The sequence below is a fragment of the Heterocephalus glaber genome, unplaced genomic scaffold, assembly GCF_053883595.1.
Source record: "Heterocephalus glaber isolate CG9 unplaced genomic scaffold, H.glaber_assembly_v1.0 deba00001687, whole genome shotgun sequence".
NCBI classification, from domain to species: Eukaryota; Metazoa; Chordata; class Mammalia; order Rodentia; family Bathyergidae; genus Heterocephalus; species Heterocephalus glaber.
This window is the reverse complement of record NW_028258412.1, coordinates 25,473,930-25,494,213: the sequence shown is the minus strand read 5'-3', so window position 1 is coordinate 25,494,213 and position 20,284 is coordinate 25,473,930.

The window sequence follows — 20,284 nt, the reverse complement described above, 5'->3', positions numbered from 1 at the left end:
AGCTCCTTCATCTGGCTTGGGTGTCTAAGAAGGGCACCCTTCTTCAGTTCTGGGGAGTTAAGAAGAATGGGCCCAGTGCTTCCGCAGAGGTAAGGGCAGTGAGAAATGGCCCCACACTTTCATGCCGAGAGCCTCCAAGCCACAGGCAGCACATTACACCCAGCTTCAGCACTGCTGCAGAGACGGTGTGTCGGATGTTAGCAGGTAATGGTGACGGATTTTCTCTGGTAAGAATTTCCAGATTTGGTAGCTTTTGTCAAGATTTCCATGAGCACATTGGCTCTGTGCAGATGGATGAGCAAATGCCAGCTGGTGTTTTGACAAGATACAAGAAATATCTGTTGTTTTATAATTCCTGTAGATTTTTTAAAAGTTTATGAAAATCAAGCAAACATTTTGAAACGCCTATAGAAAAGTACCTAAGTGCAGGGAGGGGCACAGGAGTGTGATCACCGGCAACCACATCTGCTGGACAGGGCCTGAGGCTCTGCTATCAGAATTTTGTTTTTTCCCCTTTGCTGTATCTGAAATAGGAAACGCAGCTTTTCTCAGCATCCAAACACAATCGAGCGCATGGCCTGGCCATTTGTGTCCCCATAATCCAGGGTCACTGTTTTCAGCCTAGCATTGGCTTTTTCTAGAAAGAAGAAATACTTCTGGCTGATTCAGAAGCACTTGCCTGCCTCATCTTTTCATGAGATGTTTTTTCTGTGTGCGCTTCCATATCTCCTTCTCCACTGTGCCGACCCCCAATTTCTCCCACAGATTGGGCAGCGTGCTTGGTGCTGAGTCAGCTCATCCCCACCCCGTCCTGCGCATCCCTCCTGCAGTTCAGTGACCGGCTTGGAGGCTTCATCTCCATCTCCTTCTCCTTCTTCTTTCTGTCCACGATGTCTGTGTGAGGTTGATGTGGATCTCACAGTCATTCTTATTTTTATCACCTAAACACTGGGAAAGATTCATAATATTCACAGCGCCAAAAGTTGAAGACTAAATGTCCCTGCCTCGACCGAAGAAATGGCAGTTAGTGCACAGGCAAGGCCAAGGGGCAGCACGTGTGACGATGACACAGTGACACACTCCTCTGTCGTCATAGCGACCTTGGACTCCCTGTGACACTGGACCACAAGTCCCTGTCACCAACATCAGCGGCCGGGAGAGAGAGGAGGGGGGTGGCTGCAGAGGGAGAAAGCGCCGTGATTTCTGTTGTGCTTTCACAGTCACAGGTCGTGGTCCTGATTCTTCGGAGGGAGCCTCTGAGTTTCCCCTTGACCTTCCACACTTGTCACTAAAAGTAACGGGACCTTTCATGTGCCCAGGGAGGGCGTCTGAGGGAGGTGAGAGGTTTAGAGCCCAACACGGAGCTGTCTGGGAAATTGGGATGCTTGGTTACTCCGAGATCTCCAAGCTGGGACCGAGCCTGGATCCCATCCGATCTGATCGAGAAATAAATCTTCACTGTGTCAAGCAAACAGTGACTCCAGGTTTGATGTTGGAGAAGCACGGGTCGTCCGTCACCCTTGCTTTAATGTCAAGTAGCTCTTCCTGCTGCCGTTCCCGAAGCTCACGCAGACTCGACTGCGGCTCAGATAGCACTGCGATCCAGGCAGTTTCTGTTTGTGAGCCACAAGATTTAGTGGTGTAAGAGAAACTCTAAAGTAGGCTATGTACCTTCTCAGTGCCATTTCTCCCAACCCCAAGGAGACGGGAAGCTACCTGGTCTGAATGTGATGAATTACACCCACATAGGATCAGCGGGTTTAATAAATCATGGAGCACTCTCACCAAAGGTGGCTGTGCTGTGAATTAAACTGGAGCCGGCAGCCTGACATTGCACACATCTTAAATGAAGAATAATAGCTTCTTGGTTGGTCCTCTACACGATGGATAATATGAAATATCAGCCCTAAAATGGTTCCTATTAATGACCTAATTCTAATTCTGTAATTTAATTTTGACATTTATTGAGTGGCTTCTGTGTTTCAGAGACTGGGATAGAGCATGCACACATAGAAGTAAATGATGCACTGTTCCCTATCCGAAAGAGAGAGAGAGAGAGAGAGAGAGAGAGAGAGAGAGAGAGAGAGAGAGAGAGAGGGAGAGGGAGAGAAGAGAGGTCTTTATGTATAGCATACACACATACACAGATGTGGGTTTAAGGTAGAGTTCACATGATATAAAATATAAAATTAACTCTTAACCATAGTAGTTAGGAGGCTTTCATTATTTTCAGTGTCATGCAGCCAACACCTCTATATAGTTTCAAGATGTTGTCATCACCCGAGAGGACCCCTGTGCCCATCCAACATTCATTCTGCATCCCTCCACCCCAGTCCCTCCCAGCTGTGAATCCACTTTTGTCTCTGTGGAGTTCCCTTCTCCGGACACCTCATACAAATGGAATCTTACAATATGTGACCTTCATGCTTGGCTTCCACCCCTTGCCTCCACTGGTCAAGTTTATCCACAGTGTACCAAGTGTTCAAACAAAGCAGGTGTGTGGATGCTCTGGGGAGTTCTGTTAGCACTGACCCCAAAGTGGAAATAGCCCAAATGCCCATCAACTGCTGACCGACAACACAAACCATGCTATATTGAAATAATGAAATATTAGTCATTGACAGCTTTTAAGTGAAAGACTGATATACCAGGAGATGATTTTGATACATTTGAACAGTATCAAAATGAAACAAGGGTGCGTGGAAGGTTCCAGGAGGAATGCTAGACCCCGGGTAGGCTTTCTAAAAGAGTTAATACTTTTGCAGTCACTTCAGTGGGAGAAGCACAGAATTGCACCAAGACAGAAGGCAAGTTTTGATTTGATTTCTTCCTCAGGGTGCCTGGTTTTAGCATCACCTTATTTTATTGAAACATTCTATGTTTATACTTCTCAAGTATCATGTGCAATTCTGAACAAGGGTGGATCGATTATCAAATAGTATACTTCTCTTTTAGAATGAAGTTTTACGTATTTCAAATCTTGGAATATTTGTGGGGTTGAAAAAGTTCCACAAAGACTATTATATTAATATGGGTGTCTAGTAAATTTGTCATAAACAGATACAGGAATTAAACCTTTGTTAATGTTATTGATATATAAAAAGGTTTGATGAATCTCACACACACACACACGCAGATACACAGAGACACGAAGGAAAGATGTTCCACCTAAGAGAATGCAAGTGAGCAATAAGCAGAAGTAAAAATGGTCAACTGTACTGGGACCAAAGGAGATAAAATTATAAGCAAATGCTTACTACCTGAGAACTTTTTAAAACATGAGAACCAGGTCTGTTTTAGAGAAATTGCCAGAAAACACACCTGCTTTAGTTATTCCTCTTGTTGCTGGGACATAGTACCTGATACTCACATGTTAAAGGAGGAAAGCTTTATTTTGGCTCACTGTAGAGGTTTCAGCCCACAATCAGATCATAAATATGGATCAAATAAACATTATAATAATTGATTTCTTCCCACCTATTGTAAGTAATAAATCACAAAATATTCAATGACACAAAAAGATGTGAATGATATAGTAACAGCTGTCTGAGAGTTGAAAGCAGATTGTTCATACAATTTGATTTTACCATCAAATTTCACTTATTAAAAAATGACTGAAAGAATCTATGTCAAAATTTTGTTCAATACTTGCCCCTGAGTACTTAGTGAGCTGATGATTTGTTAGCCTTTGGAGCCTAATTCTACCTTCCAAATTTTCTAGAATAAAATGTATGAATTTCGTAGCAACACAAATAAAACTTAAAAAAATTGAAACCATCCAATCTGTCAATACATACAGTGCAATACAAGGTGTCCTTTGCTATGAGAACAGCAGCAGTTTTAAGAACCCTCATCTCTAGAGAGGGCTCTGGCACCAGCCAGCAGTGCTGCCCAGTGAGGCAGCCACCAGCCACAGACAGCTACTGGTCACGAGAGCTGCAACTAGGAAAATGAGTTTTTCATTTAGCTAATTTAAATGCCATCCAACGTAAGTAGCCTCTTGTAGGTGGTGGATTTGGTATTGGACTCGTCGGCTCACGCTGCTTAGACCTCTGCCTTGCGGCCTCATTTCTTTTCTGTTGAGAAGCCCACGAACAATGATACTTATGGAAGCAACATACACCTCTAGGTAAAACAGATTTGATCAGGTGCTTGTATTGGGCCGTTATGCGAATATTCTTATAATCAGGCGTGGAGAGACAATATGTTGCCTCCAATACCATTTTCCAAAATTAATAGCACTCTGCACTCCCACTTGGTCATGTGGCCACCTGGAATAAAGGTTTCATTTTCCAATTTCTTCTGCAGCCAGTTGTGGCCCAGTGGTGCCTTCTGCACCTTGGAATAAGTCAGAAACATCCTAAGAGAATTGAGGGAACCTTCTCAGGACACCTGGCCCTTGGTCTGTACCCCTCCCTCCTATTCCTGCTTGGGTCACATTTTCACTATTTTGCATTGTCAGGACCTAGAGAAAAGCAAGGGTGCGGTGATGAAGTAGAAGTTGCCTGTACCCTTGAAGACTTCCCGGACACAGCGGTGTGAATGTCTGGAGCCTGTCTTGGTAGATCTTTTATATGAATGGAGAACCAAACTTGTCATTATGATACTTCCGGGATCCCAGCCAGTTCCAGTTGAGATAGGATAGAGAAATAAAAACATGTTACTGTGGATGGTGGGGTCCCACATGGGCTTCTAGATTCCTGTGCACAACAAACAAAGACTTGGATGCGGCACGCGGTTGTAGTCAGGGTTTGCAAGGGAATCAATTTAATACAGGCCACATAGTCTATAGGATTATTTTATAAAATTCACCCAGAAGTCAAAAGTAAAGGAGTGCAAGAGATCTGTCCACCCTAGAGACCTGGAGAATCCAGCAAGGGCCTGGATCCCACAGCCGTGTCCTACACAAGTCCAGCTGAAGGCCTGCAGTCCAAGGCAGTGTCCCATGCAAGTCCTGTCAAGGACCCGCACCGGGAGGGCCCACAGGCCAGCGGTGGCAGCTAGAAAACCTGCACCGGTGGGGTGAAGGGTTTGTGCCACCAGGCTGAGGGGTCTACACTGGAGCCAGGAAGCGATGCTGCATGCAAAGAGCACAGCTCCCCTGATGAGAACAGCAGCCGTTCCCAGCGACAGCGAGGACCCGAGCTCCTCTGATGATGAAAACAGCTGAGTTCGCATCAGGAAAGCCAACCCTGGCAAGCTTCTCCAGGATCTTCCTTCCAGTCCAGTTCTCTTATACCTCGGCCACAATCCTCAGGAGGGTCTCTCGCGCCCAGAACCTCGCTGACTCAGTTCAGCTGGGTGTTCCAGGTTGACCATTAGTTAATCCACCACAGGCGAGGGTAAGGAAAAAGCAATGCAGTTTAATTTAGGCGACAGTATGCTCAGAGGCAGTGGCTCACAGAGTGGAAAGGAAAACTGCAGGAACGCTGAAGGAGTTGGGTTTAAAATGTACAGGGTCCAGGGTGCCTCCCTTTGGGTCTTCCCTAGCAAGAGTGACAATGTGATTGACAGGTGCTGAGCCTGTCAGCTGTGTCTACTGCACATGTCCTTTCCCATAGTGCACTCTGCTGTAATTGGATGCAGGAGATGCAGTCGCCAAGCATCAACCTTCAGTGAGCTCTCAGTGAAGAAAGGATACTGCGGGTCACGTCTGCAGGTCTAGCATGCATGCATCCAGGTTTGGGATGTGGGAATTTTCTAGGGCAGGCTCAGGAGTCTTCTTTGTCTCACCTCTGCCTCCAGGTAGCAGCCCTCAGGATAAAGGCAGGGGTTAGCCCTGGAATGTTGCCTAGGTGCAGGTGAGTGGAGAGGAGCCCCATAGCCCTGATTATACCACCTGTGTAGGTATAATGAAGACAACGAAAGTCCTACTTTTAAGATTGTACTTTCAAGAAAAAACTGCAACTTCAGGATACAACACCACCCAAAGTCATAATTATTTTTTCCTCTTCTGGACTGCTCATTCCAAAACTCCAAATTATATAAAGTAGAATAGCCTGGGCCATTGCCTTTCATGCGTAAAGTGAGCCTTTCTCCTGGAAAAGGGCCTCTCACCTGTGAAAGAGCTATTACTGTCCTGCTTGTGAGTGGGCCACTGCCTCTCACCTGTAAATCAAGCCACTTCTTCTTACAGATTCAGGATCACCACAGACTTTTGCCCCGAAACCACCCAAATGTACACACCCAGACCACAGGCAGTCCCACCCACGGTGCCATGCGCCCTCCTGAGTACGTGCTCTTCTATGCCAGTCCGTCTTTCTGTGCCTTTCACTGATGGGTCCTGAAATCTTGTGTTTGGTGATGGGTTGAGTGAATCTACCTGTCACTGGGTGTCTCCTCTGTCGGGGAAACCCTTGGGACCCCATCTGGTGACAGCAGCCAGTTATCTACATGGTTCTGATCCAAGAGAGCACTTGGGTGTTTCTGTTATTTATGTTATTGGCAATATATCATTTTTTCCTATATCTTGTCTGGTGACAACTGTCTTTCGTGTCACATACAGCACCCCAAAGTCACTGTTCTATTTAGGAAGTTTGAACTTTGTGCTTTGGGGCATTCAGTACCATTTGTCCTTTACTTGTGTGAACAGCACTGGATGTTTTGCTGAGGAATTACCTCTCCTTTATTATTCTGTGTGCTTCCAGTGAACCGATGTCCAGCTAAAGGACAGGGTGAAGCATGTTGCAGACCTGGCCGGCCAGCGTTCTGCTTGCCAGCAGCATAGCCATAAATCCCAGGAGGGCCATTGTCCAGCGGGGTTTTTTAGGACTCCAAGTAGTATAAATGCAAGACCCATTAGGAAGATGTGGTTTCGGTCCAGGGATGATATAGGGACCTCCAAATGATATAGGGGAGATGTTATAACTCCCAACCTATTAGATGTCAGGTATGCCAAGTTCATGTTCTCTAAAATCAAAGAATGAATTCTAGGAACAATGACGGTTAAGAGTAGGAAATATTTATTGAGGGAAAGATAGCTTCTGTCTAAGAGAGACAGAAGGGGACCCAGAAAGTGGGTTGGCGTGGACTCCACTTACAGGGGAGGCTTCATAGAGCAAAATCACAAGGTGGGCACAAGGTGGGACAAAACTGTGATCAACCAATGAGGTTAAAGTATGGTCATGGAGGTAATATTGACCATGCAGCGAAGCAGGTGGTGTAAAGAGCAAAGGCCTCTCCTGGAAGGGATGGACAGGTCAAGGTCTTTGTCCCCTACCCAGGTGATTGATGCCTATTTAGAATATCAGTCATTATCGTTCATCCCCGGGAAGCAGGTGCAGTCATTTCGTCTTTGTCTTGAGCTCCAGCCTTTGAGGAATGCGTCTCCGGCTCTACGTGTGCGCCTGTCTTCTGCACTGGCTTCCTCGAGGCCCTGTCTGACTGCCTGCAGTATTTCTAACTAACTTAGCTGTCTGTAATGGTTTATTTTCCAACTGAGAAGTCGTGACCCAGATCTGCCGGCTCCATCACATGGCCCTGTCACTGGACAGGGTCCGGGGGTCCCCTGGAGAGAAGCAGACTCTTGACTGGGTAGCAAAGCATTCAGGACACATCAGTGAGAGGTACAGACAGATCTATTAGCCAAGGTTAAAGAAGTACACACTCAGAAAATAGCATGCATGTGGAAAAGGGTGGTCTTTTCTGCCAAAGGAAATAATTAACTCTATTTTTTCAGAATCCTGTTTCTGTAAAACGTACAGGTGCTTGTTAACTTGAGACAAAGGGCTATGTGCCTGTCCACCTGCCATAGAACTTCGTCACCAAAGGCTTTCTAGTCACAAGTTCACTTTTCTTAGCGACCGTGACCTCATTAAACTGGCCAGCCGGGCAAGATGGTGAGGCCAGGCTCCACAGATGGGAGGCACAGGGACAACAGCGTGCATGCGCTTCTGGGATGAGATGTGGGGAACAGCTGGCTCTGCAGGCCTGACCTTCACTGACCTTTGGCAGTGCGCCCTTCTGCAGGAGTGACATGTGTCTTGCCAAGAAGCTTTTCCAGTCTGGTTTCTTTTGTCCTCTTTGAGACACCAGAAAATTTGCCTCCAACCAACAGTGCAGGCAATCAGGGTAGAAGCACATTGTCATCTGAGGCCAGGGCTATTTATGCGGTCTTGGGAGTGACCTTGGGCAGATGATCTTGCAGGTGCATTGCTGGTGTCTGTCAGGTTGCCTGCCAGCGGGCTAGGTTTGGAGTTTGCAGATCTGGGACCCCGTTAGTAGTGCTACTTCCTCGAGAATGGAAGTGTGGGACTTCTGAATCTACAGCACTGGAAGAGACACAGGGCTGCAGTTCACAGGTGAAGGCTTGGGCCCATTTGCAGGCTGAATGAATCTTAGAGGACTCTTAGTGATTTTGGTGCCCATTTCCTGTAGGAGAAGGAGAAGAGGACATTGTGACCTTGGGTCACCTTGATTGTGTCCTGGAGCTGCATCTTTGAAAAGTCAAATTTAAAAATTATGATTTTCCCCATCTCCTTTCTACGTATCTTTATATTTTCTATCCTACCTCAGCCCCAAAATACAAAACCAACCCAGCAGATGTGAGATTAAACAGATGGAGACACCTGAATAATGAGGTAGAAAAACCCCAGTGCCCAGACCCAGGGTGTCTGGAATTCAGTGTCTTTCTGGATGTCTGGGCACTGGAGAAAGTCTTTCCTTTTCTGTCTCTCTCTCTCTGTCTCCCTCCCTCCCTCCCCACTCTGAATGATAACAGTGCAAACTGAGGTGGGTTTTCTGTCACTTTCACCTGGAAAGGGCCCTTTACTGATCAGAAAATGAACCAGAAGGCAGCACTAACGCCTGCCCTCCGTGTTAGCTCTGAGTCTAGCCTCCTCTGAGTCCCACCAGCTGCTCTCTCTGAGCCCGTAGGACTTTCTGCGACTCAGTATCCATAGAAAAATACTGGCTTGTGGCTTCCTGTGAATCAGAGGGAGGACCTCCGTGCAAGGAGGCTCTGAGACAGGCACAGCTGGAGGAGCAGCTTGGTGTCTGCCACCCCGGGAGGTCTCCAGGCTGTGGGGCCCTGGTCCCCTGCCTTTCGGACCCTGAAGCTGTGGATCTGGGGGCGCCACGTTGCTGGCTGGCTCTGCAATGCAGTCAGGTTGGCGAGCACGGTTTAATAGACATGTGTGAAAAGAGAGACCGCATTTTCAGACATTTTTTAAAACATTCTTTTAAATGGAAAGGGTATATAATAAGAAATGATTGAGAGCTGGTGTTAACATGTTAGAGAAGAACATTCTGAATAAATGGAAGGTTTAATAATGAGCTGCGTAACTCAGAGATCAGAATCAAAAAGGTGTCCACCGACTTATTCACTAACAAATGCTTTATTTTTACAGAACTGCAACCAAACAAGTGCTGGAGAGGCAAGTTTGGGTGAAGAAAAGCCCTTTCCCATGGGACTCTTCAGGTCCTATCTCGAGGAGAAGTGGATTTCTTCTCAGTGTGGGCAGAACTTCCCGCTCTGGGCTGGTGTCCCCTGGGTGGGACAGGAGTGTGCTCCTCCCCGCCGTGTGCCATGTGCCCTCGCTGCTGATTCTGAATGGAGACCGATTCTCCACAGACATGGGCGTGTGGCTGCATGTGGATCACAGAGGAAAATAGAAAACAATTTCATTGTCGGACTCCCCTGCTTGTTTTCATATTCTGAACAGTTTCTAGGCTGAAAAAACAGAGCGTTTAATAAACCCTATCTGCATATGGCTCTGGGAATCAGTGAATGCACTTTGGATGGTAGGGAAAAGAATCAATTAAAAATGGACAAAATGTATTCTTCTGGAGGGAGATTTCTTTTCATATCCCAGAGTTGCTGTTTTCATCGTGACGATAGATTCAAATTAAATGTAAAAATCAGATCAAGGACAGTAGCCATGGCTTGGTGCCCGGCTATTTTCCAGGTGCTGTGGACGGTCAGTGGGACCCTGGGTCCCTTTCTGCCTTCTCTCCCCCGGCGGAGCTGCTCCCCTGGTCCCCTGCCTGCTGGGGAGGCCACAGCTGCCGCTGCTGCTATTCCTGTGGCTTGGAAACAGACCTGTGGGTGTGGAGTGCCCTGCTGCCTATCAACAGCAATGCGGGAGGAGGAATCCCTTCCCTAGAACAAGGGCTGCATTCGTGTCCTGCTGTGGCCCTGAGGGCTCTGAGACAGAATGCATGAGAAGAGAGACCAGAGGAGGAGCCACAGTCTCTCAAGCTTTGCTCTTTGCAGGCCAATCCGATGCCGCCATGGTGGAGGCGGGGACGTCCTCCATCTCCCAAGTAAGGCCCAGGACTCGTTGGTGCTGGACCCTCGGCCTCATCATGGGACTGCTGAGGGCCAAAATGGAGCCTGAAGCCTGAAGCTGCCCTGGAGCCCGAAGCAGGAGTGGTCGCGAGGGTTGGCGTGCAGGACGCTCCTTGCCAATGCTGACTTCCTTTCCCTGGCTGTGCAGCCATGTGTGGGATGGCTGGTCACACGGCAGGTCTGGCTTTAGTTCAGAATCACATCTCCAAGTTTGGAAATTTTTATGGTTTTATACACCTTAAATACAATGCCTCTTCCCCAAATTTTACATTATTAGCAACCAGAGAGAAAATTAAGAAAATTTCATTTATGTTTTAGTAATTGTGTCAACAAGCTTTTTGGATAATTATATTTTATTTATGCCTTATGGTTTGCTTCTTATTTATATGTAACAATACATGGCCTTTTATGCTTTCATGATATATATTTATATGTGTCATTTTTTCTAACAGAATTGGAAATGTTTTAAGTTTGATTTTTAACTATTGACTAACACTGAAGCAAGGAAAAAATAGTCCTTGAATTAGGGCATAATGCATTTAATAGATTTAATTTGCACCCATTGCCCGCTCTTCTCCTTAGTGGATGAGCTCTAGTAAGCGATTCGCTGTTTAGGGACCGTACCCTTGCGGTGTCTGCGCTGGGGTGAGGCCCTCTTCTTCACCTCTGCAAGTCTTGGTTCAGTGACGGCTGGGGACGCCCACAGCTCCATCTTGTGCCCCCAGCCCCTGAGGAAGAGGCGCAGCCTGAGACGTGGGCTGTCCGTAAACAGACTGTCACGGCTCCCAGGATCTCAAGGCCTGGGCCATCCACGCCTGAGTGCAGGGTAGGGTTTTCTGGCTTACTCCTTCCGAGGGCCTCCTGCCTCAGTGGGTCAGATGTGAATAGCAGCTATTTTGTCCTGTTCGTATTCACAGGACACACACCTCCTGGCTGCCGTGTGTGCGTCAGACATCCTGGGAGGCTCTCCTGCCCAGGCTCTGTCCTGGGAAAGACACAGCTGAGTGAAGGAAGCGGAGGACAGGAGGGGTGTGCTCTACCCCCGGGGTGCAGGGGCTCTTTCCAGTGCAGGAGGGGCCAGGCCCGGGGACAGTCATTGGTCCCCTCAGGCACTGTGACAAAGAAAAGCTATGCAGGTGATTTCCTAGTGTCCTGGGGTCATAGCATCCCCAGTTCAGAACATAATCCAGAGTAGATCGAAAGAAGTGGCCCTGATCTGACTCCAACTCTACTTCTTGAGCCAACAAGGGCTGGGACAGCCCCCAGAAGCTGCGGGTGCACTGTGCAGAGTCCCGCAGGCCATCCCTGTCGGCCAGGCTGGAGGGACAGGAGAGGACGAAGGCCACCTTGAAAGGCACCGCCTGGGAACAGCACAGGCAAGCAGTGCAACGGCATGGGGACAGGTGGAAGAGGACAGAGCTGACACCGCAGGACCTGCCTCCCACACTGCAAGCCTGCAGCCTGAGTGATGCTGGAAGCACACAAAACTGTCCCAGGAAGTCAGGCCTCTTGGTAATGACTATTTGGGGACATTTATACAGGTACGGTGGTGCTTTGCTAGAATGGACAGGGTCCTCAGTTCTTCCCCAAATAACAACAAAGCAGCAACAAATAGACAAGCAAACAAGAAATACACAAAATAAACACAAAAATTGCCATCAGCCAGCAATAAACCCCTTAAGTGATGTACAGAATCTTCATCAAGGAAACTGTAAAAGTGAACTGAGCTGGTCAAAGAAGACTCAGTCAATAGCAGAACACACCACTATCCTGATGGTCAATACAGCAAGGGCATAAATCCCACATACACTATTTCATAAAATCCCACCTATGGCGAGAAATTTCCTAACGGGGAAGACTCCCAAGAAGATTTTGAGAAAGGGGTTATTGTGAGGACGCTTCTCTGCTTAACCCCAAAACATGTTACATATTTTCTGTAACTATGTGAAACTATCTGAAGCAAGTGGTCAGAGAAACCAGTCCATGTCCAGAATAAAATGTCCAGAGACAGACCCAAAATGTATTAGTATGATAAATATGTCATTTCTAGTCTGTGATACATCAAATACCCATGTACACTTTATCAATGAAGAAAAGCTGGCTTACAAACTATTTGGAGTTAACTTTTAAAAAATGGCAAATCCTTACTTGCCCTATACTATGATATATATTAAAGATAAAAACATACACATAAAATCACAGTAACACAACTTCATGGATACAAACTTTGACCCCCTCAGATGTAGAAGATCTGTCACTCTATTCTTCCATGACTTGCTTCATTTTTATTCATAACCTCCTTCCAAAGAGGGACAGACATCATCTCATTGAAATTAGGTTTTTCTTGGGCGGCAGACCATCCAGGGATGGTGGCCCCTCCTGCAGGGGCTGACAGGTGTCTCAGGAGCTGGGCTTCAGTTCCGGGTCCTTGGTGGTACCATCTTCTCTCCAGTCTCTGCCGAGTGCAGCAAGAGTCTCCTGACTCCTCGCAGCCCGGCCTCCCGGGCTCCTCCTGTGGTGCAGGGCTGGGTGCAGAGGTGCCACATTGGGAAGGTCTGATCCATCAGGCTAAATGGATCACAGGGGCATCTCTGCCACACTGCTCCCGGACTGGGCTGGACAAGGAAACACCAAGTGGGAGAAAAGGCACATGTGATGGACTGGAAAGAGACAGGAATGGATAACTTACCATGTCACTGTGCAGCCCCATTCTAACAAACACAGGACAGAGAGTGAGTCTTTATCTGATATTTATACAGGAAAGGCTTTTTTATCTTAAAAATAGAATAACCCATAAATGGAACTTACATAGTTGACTACATGATATTTTAAAACTTCTACTTATTAAAATGAATTACAAATGAGTTAAATGGCAAGCAGAAACTGGAGGAAGTATTTATACACAGACGAGGAGGCATTTGCAACTTTAATATATAAAAAACATTTATAAGTCTACCAATGCAAATGCAAACAATTTAATAAAATGGAAGAAGGTCATGAACAGGCAAGAAGGAAATGAAACTAATATTATAGGGAATATGTATTTGAAAAAATATGCAGCCTCATTATTAAAGAAAATCAGTGCTAAACAAAACCTGAGGATATATATTGTACTCTTTAGATTGACAAGTAATTTTCCAACATACTTTCTTTGCTGGTAGATTATGTTGAAACAGGCACTTTTGCAGTGTAAATGTTTTAATGAACAATATGAATTCAAGCTTAAGAGTGAAGATGTAATCTCTACCCTAACTTCACCCCTCAGTAATCAGAGATTAAATTATAATAGAAGCTTCCTGCGAGATGAATGGTTCCCATGTTTAGAAAATATTAGTCATTGATGGGATGCTGCTTGATAGAAAAAATGAGACATTTTAAAGAATGAGATTAAAAAATAGAGACAGATAGAAATGGGCTACACTAGAGATGAGCTGAAGTTACCCCAAGGCTGATATTTTGCTGTTCAATGACTCTGTAGTTGGAATGGAATTAGCAAAGAAATCAATGATTTTTAAGCCTTAGTAAATAAATCATGGTGACAACTGTTATGATTATACATGAGAATTGATAAGGGTAACTCTACAAAACATGATGGTGGTGGTGGTGGTGAGGATTGTGATGATAAAAGAGAAATTACATATGTACAAATAAAAAAAGCCAACAATATTGGTGATAGGGTTATGGGGTTGCAGTGGTGACCATGGTGATGGTGATTGTTCACATTCGTTGGATTTTGACCTTTTTGACAAATATCACTCTTGTGATCATTTTATTGGATTAATCCTCATTAAAACCTCACAGGGACATAAGATGGTGAAGGAAATTACTGTTGTCCTCATTCAACTCACAAGGAAAGCAGGCACCAAGGATTCAAGGGTTCCTGTGCAGAGATGCAGAGAAGGCTGTCAGATGCCTGTGGGCTATTTCTGGGAACTAGTCTTTCTGTAGGATTTTCCCTGGTCCCATTTACCTGGACAGGAACTGGCTGCATGTTGGACCTAACTGGCATTTGTATTTTAGGTGCCAACGCTGGGCACTTACCCAGGAAGAGGTAAACCAGTACCGAGGATGAGGCTCAGGTCGAAGCCCTGCAGGCCCCCAGGAGCTCCTGAGGCAGCAGCCACGTTGTTCTACTCTCCAGGCCCAGAGCTTCCCTTCCCACTTCACGTAAAATCAAAGCCCTTGCCCTGGACCGGGAGATCCTGCACCCCTTGTCTCGGTGGCATTTTGGCTTCACTGTCTACACACTCTCGCCTGCTTGCTGTTCTTTGAGTGGACCAGGCTCACCCGCACCTCTAGGACCTGGCATTTGCTATGTCTTCCACCTGCCGTGCCAGCCCCAATCCCTGCATGGCTCTCTCAGGACTTCATTCAGGTCTCTGTTCAAGTATGACTCTCTACGGGGGATCCCCTTGGTGCTATGTGCAGAACAACACCCTTCCCATACATGCTGTCTCTTTCCCTTAGTTCGTTTATCTATTTATTTTGGGGCAGAAGTTTATCACACTTGACACTTCTTGGAGTGACACTATTTTTGCTGACTTATTTCTAGCCTCACCATCTACAAGTCCCATGAGGCCGGGACCTTGTCCCTCATCTCCCCCTGCCGCCCTAGTGCTCAGAACAGCACCAGAGATAACAGAAGATGTCTGATGTGGATCTGCTGAATTGTTGCATGAATGAGTAAATAAAATAGGAAATCAGTTCTCCCTAGAACTGGAGCTGAGGGAAGTCTTGCTTGAGAATTTGGAAACAAATTAAAACCGTGTGTCTAATTATACAACACACTTCTGCTTCTGCAGAATACCAGGTTAAGGCTTTTCCCTTAAAGCATCTTCTCCCCACACACTGAACATGAGCCCACAAGGAGGACTTGCAGCCCTCAGTCGTCAAAGGGGCAAAAGCAGGCTGTGGGACTGAGCTGATGCTCCAGCAGTAATTGCACAGAAATAAATAGGAATGGAATGGAACAGCCAATCTGTCCCTGTTATCGGCAATTCTCTCTCCTGCTATTTTAGAAGTTAATTTCCAGCTCAGCTGCACAGCCTCTGTCCTGGAGAAAACAGATGACATTTCACTTTGAAGAAAGGACCCATTGTTCCCTGAAATGCGATGCTCTGAAAGCCAAACTCCCTTTTCTGTCTATAAACAAATCTTTCAAACAAAACTATTAAAATAAATAGTCTGACTTCCAAATAACTTCATAATTTAAAGAATTCATCCTCCCCTTTGTATATCATCTGCAGTGATATTTTTATACATAGAATAGTAATAGTCATCCCCAGGCAGCGGCTGCTGAGGTAGAATTCTCCAGAGCTGGGCTCCCTTAGTATTTCCAGTGGACAGGCAGAAAGAGCTCATTTGTTTCCTTTATTGGCTTGCTAGGTCTGTGATTTTCCAACAATTGCAAAGGGAGCTGGAATGATGCCCAACCTAGGCTGGTGTGGAAAACGACTTGATCATTCATTTTTCTCCAACATGGAGAATGTAGGATGGCTCTCGATACTGAGAAATCCCAGCTCTCACCTGCCATCCAGCACAGGGTGATGAGCTACATGTCACCAATTCCACCATGCCTCAAAAAGCAAGGTACCCTGAACATGACACAACCCTTGTGGAGCATGACAGGTGCAGGGTGTTCAGCAGAAAGCTGGTGTCTTACACCCCCGGAGGATACACTGTCTAAAGAACCAGCTGGAGAGGGTTGAAGACACACCCACCCTAGGGGCTGGCCAGCTCTATGAGGCACTGGGTCACGGTCATGCTGGCCTCTGAACCCAGCATCTCTCATCTGCGTTGCCCATAGCTGCTGCACACGATGCTCCTGTTATAGGCAGGCGGTCCAAGAAGAACAGTGAGGTCATTTGCCAAGGGAGGACAAGCAGGAAAGAGCTAGCGCTGCCCTCCCACTGCCACTGCCTCTCCCCCCTGGGCTCTCCCTGTCCCCCAGGAGGGCCCTGCACACCCTGAGCTCACAGTTCCCCTGGTAATTGTGGTGTGGAATCGGTACCAGGCTGTTCTGAGAAGTGATTAGGAAAGAGGATGCTTTGCTAGCTCCAGGTTCAGATACTTTATCTCAATTATGTGACATTCAGAAGAAAGAAAAGGTAGCTTCACTTCAGCTCTCTGGTCTCCCTGTGCTTTGGAGAGTTCCAGAAATAACAAGATCAGAAGCGAAGTCAGGGAAGGACTTTCAGAGGCTCCATACCCTGTCTCAGTTGCCACCTGTGTCCACTGAGAGTCGCAGCTCTGAGCCTGTGGATGTGGAATTAGCTCCTAGGCAGGACTTTTGCTCTGTACTTTCCCAGGCCTACAAAATACTGCATTAGTCAGCTGTTCCTCACTAGAACAAAACATCTGAGATAATCATCTTTTGAAGAGAAAGTTGGTATTTTGGCTCACAGATTTAGAGGGCCCCCCAGTCCTGACCCACACAGCATGGATGGCAGAGTCCTACTCGGGGAAGCATAAAGAACCATGGAGGTGGAAGCTCCTGCAGCCCCTGAAGGGCTCTGCCTCCTGCCTCCTGCTGGGCAGGATGAAGTCTTCAGAAGCACAGGGTTCCCATGTTGGTCATCCTGTCACTCAGATCAGGAGGGTGAAGAGGGCCAGATCAGCTTTGTCCAATGAAAAGATCCTGGCTGGCAGCTGAAACGCCACTCCAGGTGCGTTTGCACCCTAAGGAATTCTCTTTCTCATCTAATGAGAAGTGCAAATCAGTGGTGGAGTCGCAGTGAAGCCAGCTCATCACTGCCGACAGAGGTTTTTATGTCTCCCAGCTCCGCTGCCTACGGCAAAATGTCCCCAGTCATGGAAGGAAAATCCTGGCTCTGTTTCAGCTCTGTCCTTGATCTGAGCATGGAGTCCGCACCCTGAGACTGCGAGAGCTTGGAGAGAGGGGGCCGCCGGGATAAATCAGAGCTACTCTGAGGAGAAAAGTGCCCATCCCTGCAGAGCCGGGACCTTGGGGTTTCTGGCTCTGTTCTCAGGCTGCCCCAGGCCTGGATCTCAGCGGGCTCAGGGTGGGATGGAGTGGTTCCTGCCCTCGCCCTGCTCTCCTCTGCCCACTGTCATCCGTCTGGCTATCCACTCGTGCTCCCCCAGGGCTGCCTGGGAGGAGGTTGCAGATGCTCAGCCAGCTGGAAGAGGCCAGCGGTGATGGCGGTGTCCCGTCACAGGAAAACCGTCCAGCTCCTGACCTCTGTTCTCCGTGGTCTGTCTCCTGGCTGATGAGAGGCGTGTTTGGGGCATGGGGTCTGCACTCGCTCTGAAATCTGCTGCGGTCCCACAAAACCATCCCAATTGCCTTCCAGGAGGAGCAGCCTTTTCTATAACCCTCGCCAGCTCCTCGCACGTGGCAGCAGTAGGACTCGCTCTTGAGTAAAGACAAACGCAACCTGACCACCACAGGCTGGCAAGCTGGGAACGAGCACACAATGCTGTTGTCGTTTCTTAGCAGTGTGCATTGGGATTGAGTAGATGTCCCGGAGCGTGCATGTGTGTGTTGAGGACTGGTGCCACTTCCAAGATTTAGCTGTTGTGAATTGTGCTGCTGTAAACACGGTGAGCATGCATCACTGTGATATGACACCTTTAACACTTTGGGGAAGATACCTAGAAGGGGAGGAGCTGCAGTGAATGGAATTTCTATTTTTAGCATTTGAGAAACCTCCACACTGGTTTCCATAGTGGTTGCCCTGGTTTGTATTTCCACCAACGACACAGAAGAGCTGCCCCTTGCCCCCACCTGCCACAGCTTCACTAGCGTTTGTTTTTATTTGATTTCTTGATCACAACCACTTTTTCTGGAGTAACATGGAATTTCAGTGTTGTTTTACTTTGGATTTCTCTAGTGCCAGATATATTGCACATTTTTTATGTATTTATTGGCCATTTGTACTTCTCACTACTTCTGAACTAAATCAAAGTGGGTCAAAGATCTAAATATTAAAACAGAAAAACTTAACCTGTTGGAAGATAAAAGAGGTACAACTGGTGAAGGCATGGGTGTAGACAAGGACTTCCTGAAGTTTCCTTCTGATGGAGTGTTGTTCTCTCCCTGGGATTGTGGAAAAGCTTAGGAGGGGATCTACTGAATCTTAATTTCTTCTTTCTGACTCTAGAGTTGTCTCTAAATTCAGTCTCCCTTTGGCACCTCCAGACAAGGTTATGCAGTGTGGTTGGAGGGAATGTCCCTACCTGGATTCATTCTGCATCAGCATTTAAACTTACTGAACTTCATCTCTGATACCTGGAAGGTGGGCAGATTAATACAGTGTTAGAAACTCACGACTCTAAAATTCATAGACTGCTTGTATCTGAATGGCAGGAGGTAAAAATGTCAAAGAAAGATAACAACATTCTGAATCATGTTTAGAAGAAAACACAATTATACACTAAAAATTCATTCATTCAATATTTGATAACTATGAATTCATTAATCAAATACACATTAATTGAATGCACTAAGCACAGTTCAATGACAATGTACATCTAGGCCCCAGAACACAGTTGTGAATCAAAAGCACGAAGGCCCAACCTCACGGTGTTCCCCTCCTGTGGGGCACTGGGTCAGCTTGGGTGGGGTGACAGCACCGCAAGGAGGTTGGTCATGGGCACCAGCAGTGATCCCAGCAAGAGACAAGGGCATCAGCTGAGGATGTACACAACCCCCTTCTGGATGCCTCGGAAGGCAAAGCAGTGCTGTAGCCTAATGGGTGGAGGTTTATAGGATAAGGAGAGGCATGAAGCTGAACAAAGGCTTTTGCAGTGGCTCATTCAAATGGGATGAGGAAGTATTTGTGAGGAGCAGATAGAAGGGTGGGGACTTCATTTGGTTTGTGATTGAGACGCTGGGTGAGTAGAGTGGTCTAGTGGATTTACCCTGCAAAGCTAGCCTCTGTAGGTGGTCTGGGGTTAAGAAGGGAGGCCCACAATGGGAGGCTGAGGAAGCGGGGTCTCAAGTTTGAGCCCAGCTTGGGCAATTTAGTGAGCCCCTGTATCAAAATGAAAAATAAAAAAGGGCCGTGGATGTAGCTCAGTGTGAAGACCTGAATATGAAGTCGCAAACCCCAGTACTAAAATAAGAAAAGGCTGAGCTACCACTGTAGCTCAGTGGTAGAGAGTTTGCCTAGCATTTGAAATTCTGGGTTGGCTCCAAGGCAAAAAAATCACAGTGGAAGTGGCTGACAGAGGAAAGCAGGTCACTTGGTGGGGGCAGGCAGGGTCCAGGAGAGAACCAGAGACCAGAAGTAGACTCCACAGGCACATTCCCAGGCCCCCAGACACCCTGGAAGTGTGCTTTATAATTCCCCCGGGGTGTCTCAGACCAACCAAGCCGGCGAGCAAGATCAACCATCGCCGAGGAGAACGTGCACGGGGCCTCCCCAAACCTTTTGTTTTCTATTAAATCAGATCGAGGAGCCGTAGACATCTTATGAGGAAAAATGAACTAAAACACGGAAAATTCTGGAATAGTGAGTGGTGTTAAGTACCCAGTCAGAGCTAGCTGAGGTCATTAGCACTCTTATCCCTCGACTTACTGATAACTGCTACTATTCACCGGTCGATGTGACATGGCCCGGTGGGGTCACAGAGTGACAGTTACAGCAGCTCTGTGCTTGAACCCCACTTCCTGCCCGCTCTGTACCAGGCTTCCGGCTCCTTCTGTGTCACGGTGACCATCAGTTGCTGTTGCAGCCAGGGTCGCCTGCAAGAAAGGCGAAGGGATCCCACTGCCCTCCCTCCCTCTTGGGCTGTGGGCACCATGGTGGCTGGGCAGGGCTTGGCACAGGCAGCAGGGAGTGGGATGTGCACCGTGGGTGGCTGGAGGGACGCAGTGGAGAGGTGGTAGGGTCCCCCTCTTTGCCGAGCTTTGCTCAGGCTTCGTCCGCAGCAATCTTCAGTGCAACCCCTGGGACCTTTCAGTCCTCCCTTCGCTCAGGCTTCATTTTCTGGTTAAAGGCAGGAAACAAGAGAAGGGGAGAGAAGTGAGCA